General features: G+C 36.1%; 1 long non-coding RNA gene across 1 annotated transcript; it reads right to left on the reverse strand.

Moving 5' to 3' along the window:
• Window positions 1-384: 384 nt before the first annotated feature.
• Window positions 385-5495, reverse strand: LOC104236719 (uncharacterized). Its single transcript, XR_011404981.1, has 3 exons — window positions 5183-5495; window positions 3502-3564; window positions 385-604 (listed from the first exon to the last, which is right to left on the reverse strand). It is a non-coding gene; the product is annotated as an uncharacterized lncRNA (long non-coding RNA).
• Between the last annotated feature and the right edge of the window lie 2145 nt (window positions 5496-7640).

Consider the following 7640-nt stretch of genomic DNA (forward strand, 5'->3'; position numbering starts at 1 on the left):
TAATTAATTACATGCTTGCAAGTTGTTTGTAACAACATTCAGAAATGCTTAAAATCAGACACGAGGCTGCATGCACAGTCAGCCGAACAAATAATCACGGGCCCAAATCCAGCCCAAGCGTGATTGGCCAGGCCTGGGCCACTGCTTGCTCGAAGCAGGCCGGCTTGGCCTGTTTTGGCCTGAACTCGACCTTTATGAGGTTGAGATTGCAAGTTTGGTGTTCTTTGTCTTAACAGGTGGTTTACTAGTTATATGAGACCATCAATCCGAAAAGGAAGAACTTAATCCATGATGTACAGTTTTCATACTTGGCATACATTACAACATATACTGCAAAGTAAACTAAAATCTGAGATGCAACCTATCTCATTGAGCATATTATCACCTATCAGCATACATATGTAAGCTACCATTTAGCTAACTTATATTGATATACACTAGGCGTACAGGCTGCTTCGATTGTCAACACAAGAATGAAAATTATCATACAATACATGATATCTAATATAACAATATATGTATGAAAATCAACTTCAAGTCTTTTTTTTTTTTTGCATTCATGCTCAACGTTCCAATTACATTTGATAGTGCCTTGGTTGTGTACCTGATGTAGAGGAACAGAAGAAGAAGGAAAAGGATCAGCTGAGTAGCACACAGCAAACAACAGCAACAGCAGATTCACAGCAACAACACAGCAACAAACAACCAGCCAATAATGATGAAGCTCAGCAAAGAGTCGAACAACAGATGAACAATCCCAGTGGTGTCCAACAGTCCACAGACAAACAACAATATTTCCCAGAACAAAGAGAACCAGCAAATAGTCGAGTACCAAACCAGCAATCCCAAGAAAAAGTAAGGAAATAATAGCAATAACTGAGGGTTTAATGCAGTAAAACCACCAGTTCAACAACCACAAACGACTCAGTCAATGCAAGCAACAGAACCTGGCCAAGACAGCTTGACCAATAGGCACTCTTATACAACTTTCAGGCAGTGTTTGGTTACAATGTTTATTGGAAACTACCTTATGTTTTTCAGTTTTCTTTGAACTCACTAGACCTCTCTTCAGACTAAAAGTATTCCAACCTTTTGTTTTCTCCTTTTCTGAAGACTAAAAGTCCAGTCCTTTTAAGTTCTCAAATGGCCTCTTTATAAGCCAAATGAACCAGTGCAGTTAAGCTGCCTGCCCTGCCAATTGGCAGAACACCCATACCCTTTAAGCCCATGCCTAAGCATCTTTGGTGCCAACCCCTTTGTTCCCCACGCTTGGTTTTTGTTTAATCAAGAGTTATGGGCATCATTTTATTATTCATTTTAAGCCCCCATACTCTTGTGTCTTGTTCCCCATTGGTATTAGTTTAATCCCAAATTAGTGCCCTACTTGTCAGCTCATTTAGACTAACCTTTCTGTCCTTTTTAACACCCCAGAATACCCTTGTTAACCCTTGATTATTACTGCCCCTGCCTATTGCAGCATCAGGGCATTTTTGAACTGATGAAAGTTCAAATTCAAGACTGCCTGGACTGAACCTTTTCAGTCAGTTTTACAATGCAAACAAACCATTTCAAACAATGCTGGGGCATTCAGTCAGTGGCAAAGTTCAATTAGTCATGCGACATTATTAGCTCATTCGATTTATTAGTTATAGAAAACTAATCGACGACATTTATCGAGTCGACTATACTAATTATAACAGGTAATAATTAGTCGCTCATATAAACAATACGTTCATGGACCTAAAGGGTATCAGACAACTTTTGTTCAATTACTGAGGCCTATATAAGTTATTCATGCGACGACTATACTAATCGGACATGCTTATCATAGGATGCATTTAAATCATATACAGAAACAATCGACCAAATAAAAGGTCTTTACTGAGAGGAAAGAAATTAAGAAACTATCAGAAAATAACAAACAATTACCACAAAGCAATGCTAATGACTTAATCAGCAATTAATATAAACGAAAAGGGAAAGAAAACTTACCGAAAAATGTTTAAATCAAACAGACCCAAATCCGACTCAACTCTGACCACTTGAGGCCGAACAAATTTTAACCAGGGTGTTCTCACATGAGAACACCTTGGTTAAGATCCATTAAACCTCAAACCCTTATTAAGACCGGCCGGATTCCAAGGCTATTAGTGTTCTAGGTTTTGGATCTTCAGATCTGATTTTTTGGGAGTTGTGGGTAGATTCGGACCAAACCAAGCTTGGTTTGGTCACGAGGAGGGTCAGGGGAGTGTCTGGTATGAAGATGGGGTGGTTTGGCATAGGTCCGGGTTCGACTCAAATCTTCAAATGAAGATTCGAGACGAAGGAAAGTGATTCGAGGCTAGGGGGTAACAGATCCATGTTCAGGAGAGTGAGGGGGTCTTAGGGTGTTCAGGATGTGGCCACCGGCATTCGTGCCGCCGGGTTCTGGTGAAAGGGAAGCTAGGGCGGCTGCTAGGGTTTGGGGCTTCAGTGTTTGGGTGAAGACGATGAGTGGGGGGGGAGGTTCGAATAGGGGGTGCGGGGTATGATAGGAGGCTTATATACGGGGAGGCTGATTGGATCTGAGCCGTTAGATCAGATGATCTCAACGGCTTGGATCTGAGGGTGAGAAATGAGACGGGGTCGTTCTGTAGTTAAACGGGGTCGTTTGGTTTAAGTGAGGGGTTGGGTCGGATTGGTTCCTGGGTCGGGTTTGAAAATGGGTTGCTGAAAGAGATCCTGAGCCGTTGGATTGGCCTGGACGGACGGCTCAGATTGATTTGCCTGAAACGGCGTCATTTCAGGAGGTGCCTGGGCAGGCCTGGACTTGGACTGGGTCTGAATGCTGGTTTTGGGCCTTTTTTGTTTCACTTCCTGGGCCCAAACCGATTTTAATCCCTTTTTTTTTGTTTTCTAATTTCATTTTCTTTTAAAACAAATAATAATAAAAATAATGAAATTGAAACTAAACAACAAGGCAACCTCTTAACATAATTATCACAAAAATATTTAAATAAATAAACCTAGAACGAACGATGCACATATATATGTTTTGAATTTTCTTTTAATGACACACATTTTTTGTATTTTGTTTGATAATGATTAAATGCAAAATGGACAGACCCTCAAATGACTAACAATACATGTCATGAAAAATTTGTACCGCGGGGTCACTTGTCACTATTTTTATATTTTGTTTTCCTTTTGGAGTGATTGCTCGTGAAGCAAAAATCACGTGCTTACAGCTGCCCCCCTCCTAAAATAAGGGTGCCTCAACAAAGAGTTCGTGTACGCGACATGTATTCCGATACTTGTTGCAGAAAGAATTGACTCGAGGTTATGTAAATGATGACATTTATAAAGCAGTAACACATAAAGAAAAAAACTGTAAACACACAAACAACTAGTAAATAATAAAACAACACAAAAATAAAAATCAAATACAGCAAATACAAAAAAAAAAAAAAACTTCAACCAAACATTCTAAAAAGCCAACAAGATCACAGTATCAGCTCAAACCTGCAAGATCCCCAGCAGAGTCGCCAGAGGTGTCACACTCTGTTTTTACAAACTCACTTAACCCTGTTAAATTAATAAAAAAGATTTGTAAAGCTCAAAAGGGCTTTTAATTAAAAAATGACAAAATTGTGTTCAAAAGGAAATAACTCAGATTCGCCACCTGACTTTGATTTCGGTGTGCCAGGTCACCGTTTTAAAAAAAAATAATTTTTCCTTTAAAACACTTTGGACTCCAAAACTAAGTCCGCACCAGAGATTCAGGTAAGGGGGTTCATTTGACTCGGGAAGAAGGTGTTAGACACTCCCCAAGTCCCGTAACTAGTACGGTTGCATGCTTGATCTAGTCTATTTTTAAAATATTCAATTTAAGGTAAAAACATATAAAAGGAAAGTAAACACAAAAAAGGCTCGAGGTCGTCCCCTCCTAATAAAGAAAATATAAAAAAAGAAATAAGGAAGAATCTTAAATACTAACATGTACTATATTGTTCCATAGCTTCGTCATGGCCTCCAAATACATTATACTATGGGGCATTACCCGTAATAAAGTAGGTACAAATCCTTCGGGGCATTCCCTAGATAAATTTAACTAAGGGAACAACCTCTCACCTTGAAACCAACGAAAATCTTAAGGCTTGCCTACCCAAATGTGGTTGGCCTAAACATGCTCCTAGCGATTATGAAAGAAATGTCAAAATTAAGCTAAAATAGAGATATTCCATGATCATGTTCAATCTTCATTTCATTTATGATTTCACTCTCCCTGGTCCAGCAATCAGTCAAACAACTTCAACAAAGACCAAACGAGTAAACAGTAACAATCAAAGACATGAAATGAAGAAAGAGCTAATTAATTAGACTGAAAAGAAAGAAAGGAACCGAAAATTGATCCAAGCATGACAAGAGCCGCAAGTATGTAAAAGCTGAAATTTAACTTTACTAAAGGTTCAATCTAAAGTTATGAAGATTCTGAGATTAGTTCATGCCCTTAATCACGTAGGGAACCTTATTGTATAAAACAAAAGTAAATATAATCTGCCAGCTATAGCTATAAGACACGGATAGTATACTATAATTTCAAACAATAAAAGCTCATTAATTTAGCTAATCCAATTTCATGACTTCTGATCATGCAAATTTAGAAAATAGTCAACCTCCTACTATCTCCGATTGTAATTTTCATATCCAAAGGCAAAACAATCATATAATACGTTACTAAACCATTATAGTACTATTTTGTGTGTATATATATATATATATATACACACACATATATATGCAATGTCTACTCCTTTTGATTCCTTAATCAACTAAACTCATGTAACATTGCCTAGACTTTACCAATTTAGTATTAAGTCATCACAACTAAAATAAGGTATGAGAATCATGTTTAAGAACTCATGTAGGCAACAACTAAGGAAGTTTATGAAGTAAAATTATTATCCTAAATTAGATTCAAATAAGGAAAAGAAACCAATAAAGAAACAAGATACGACAGCAGATACTAATGTCAAACATAGAAAACCTTAAACTCAAATTAGACACAGACACTCTAAGCAAACAGGGAACAAAAGAATTCTTGAACTTCAAAACCAATTAAAATTTTTATGCCCCAAATTTTAAACGACTCTCATTATGCTTTTCACAATAATTCAGATTAAGACAAAGATAGGGGAGAAACCTGGAATAGCAAATGCAGCGATGAGAATCCGAGGCGACACAGAACCACCGATCGGAACCCAAAATGCTCGGACTCGAACTCCCCGGTTTGAACACCAGAAATCGAAATTGAAAGAAGCAACAGAAATTTTCGTATATTTTTTTGATTTTTTGTTATCAGATGAAGAGAAGATCCTTAAAACCTAAGACCAAACCCTTCTTTTATGCAAAAAAGTTTCCCTTTTTTTTAATATTATCCCTCACTCCCTCTCTCTTTTCCCAAAAATCCTCTCCTTCACTCAATGATGTCCCCCACTTTCTCTCTCTTGATTTTTATGTACGTGAGGCTAGATTAATTGTGTGTGTGCAGATTGTGAGTGTGTGCATTTTGAGGAATCTTTTTTGAGTATTTAAACTTACTTGGTAAAAGAAAGAAAATGAATCTTAGTTTGCTGCTCTCCAAATAAAAAAAATAATTTTTTATTTGATGTGGGAAGTGGGGATGTATAAGACTATAAGAGCACTTGTGTTTTATTTCGAACAATAGTTACACCTTTTTCGATTGCTTGGACAAAAGTTGCAATTTTGTAAGTGAAAAATCCCACTAGCATGGATATCATCTCGAGGTGCATGAATCCATAATTGGGGACTAGGATCCTGCAAAGAAACCAATATAGCAGTTTGAAAGACCAGATGCTTAAGCGACTCTCAACAAGGTATAAGCATTAATACTTTCTCTACAACAACGAAGGAGAACTCATTAAGGTATCCTTTGGTTTGCAAGGGTAGTAGGAAAAGGGATATGCGGAAAAAGTTAATTCCCCTTAATTTTTATGCATTGAATGAGCAGAAAAATTGTGGGAAATTAAATGGATTTAAAATATTCAACGGGAATGACTCTCCAACTTGAGTCATGCTAATAAAAGAAACTGGTTTTTCTTTTCTAATCTTCTCTGAAACAAAAAAGATGTTTTCCTTGACTGCAATTTTCTGAATATATACATTTTCTAACTACTTACTTGACATCTACAAGGAATTTAATGGTTTTTATTGTCCTCAATGTCGTCAAAGAACATATTCAAGAAGGGTAGATTCATTAACATCAAATCTCTATTCCATATATATAATTTTATTCAAGATGGTAATAGTGGTAACCGGTTAAAAATCATGACCAAATTAAAGCAACAGGAACCAATAGCCTTGGCTGCCCAATAGCTCCCCTGCAAGTAAAACCTTCTGGTAAGCTAATCAATAAAAATAAAAAATAGTCCTTTTCTAGGGATATAGCTACGTCCAAACCAAGACTCATCTATTGTGCAACCCTTTGGTTTCTATTTCTGTATGTGGGCTAATACTTCCATTCATGGAAAAATGAAGCTGGCAAGCGGGAATTAAAGAAGTATAATTTGACCGATCAAGTACAACCCCGATTCAAGAATGATATAATTCTGAAAAAGTATTAACAAATGCTCCATGAACATTTTCAAAAATGAATTTGGACGTACGGTGGTATTGCAACACATGCAAAATACATAGGGATAATTGGCATCCTACTTTTAACTGGCATTAGTCGTCGTACATGTAATACAAAGAAACAAGTAATGCTATGTTATGAGCTAATACAAGAACCAATCAAGACAGACCATACAATATGCAAATTTTTTTCTTTATTTTCAATCGACTAGGTTTTTCTTCTTTGTATACACAACATGGAGTATAGAAGTTTATACCCTTTGGATTTTCAGTGTAGGATGAACAATGTAAATGATACACGGACTGTTGGACTTCATGGATGTAACACTCCTTAAATCTATAGAAGTTTAAACACTCGTTAAATATAGAATTATTATTTTTTCCTTATATTATACTGCTAGTACGGATTTAAATCCTTGTAATTGATTTTGAGTTACTTTCCTATTTATAAATAGTTAGATATATAATTATGGGAATATTAATAATTTTAATATTATTAATTACTAAAAATGGGTATCATTAAATATTAGTTAAGTTAAAACAAAACAAAAAGGGAAAAGCAATAAAACAAAAAAAAAAGGAAAGAACAAAAGAGAGGGGTGCCCATAAAATGGCTGGAAACGTATTTCTTTAGGGCAAAAGGCTTGAAAGCCTTAATCAAAAAACAAGTCTGAAGGCTGAAAAGTCTTATAGGAACAAAACAGAAGCTTAAAATCACGCAAGCCTCATACAAAAAAGAGGAACAGAACGAGAAACAAAGGCAGCAAGATGATTTACGCAGACAACGAAAATTCTAGGGTTCTTTACAAATCACAAATTCTTAAACTCAGGTATATAAAATTTCCTATTGTCAATTATCCTATAGTAGTAATAGGTAAGAATTGAATAGTTAATTCCCTTATTTCTCTGTATCAACAGTAAATTTCATGTTTAGGCGAGAAACTTTAAAATTGATTAAAATGCATTGGTTGTTGTAGAATCAATTATTTGACGGGTATAAATTGGAA

Source organism: Nicotiana sylvestris, chromosome 2, assembly GCF_000393655.2.
Source record: "Nicotiana sylvestris chromosome 2, ASM39365v2, whole genome shotgun sequence".
NCBI classification, from domain to species: Eukaryota; Viridiplantae; Streptophyta; class Magnoliopsida; order Solanales; family Solanaceae; genus Nicotiana; species Nicotiana sylvestris.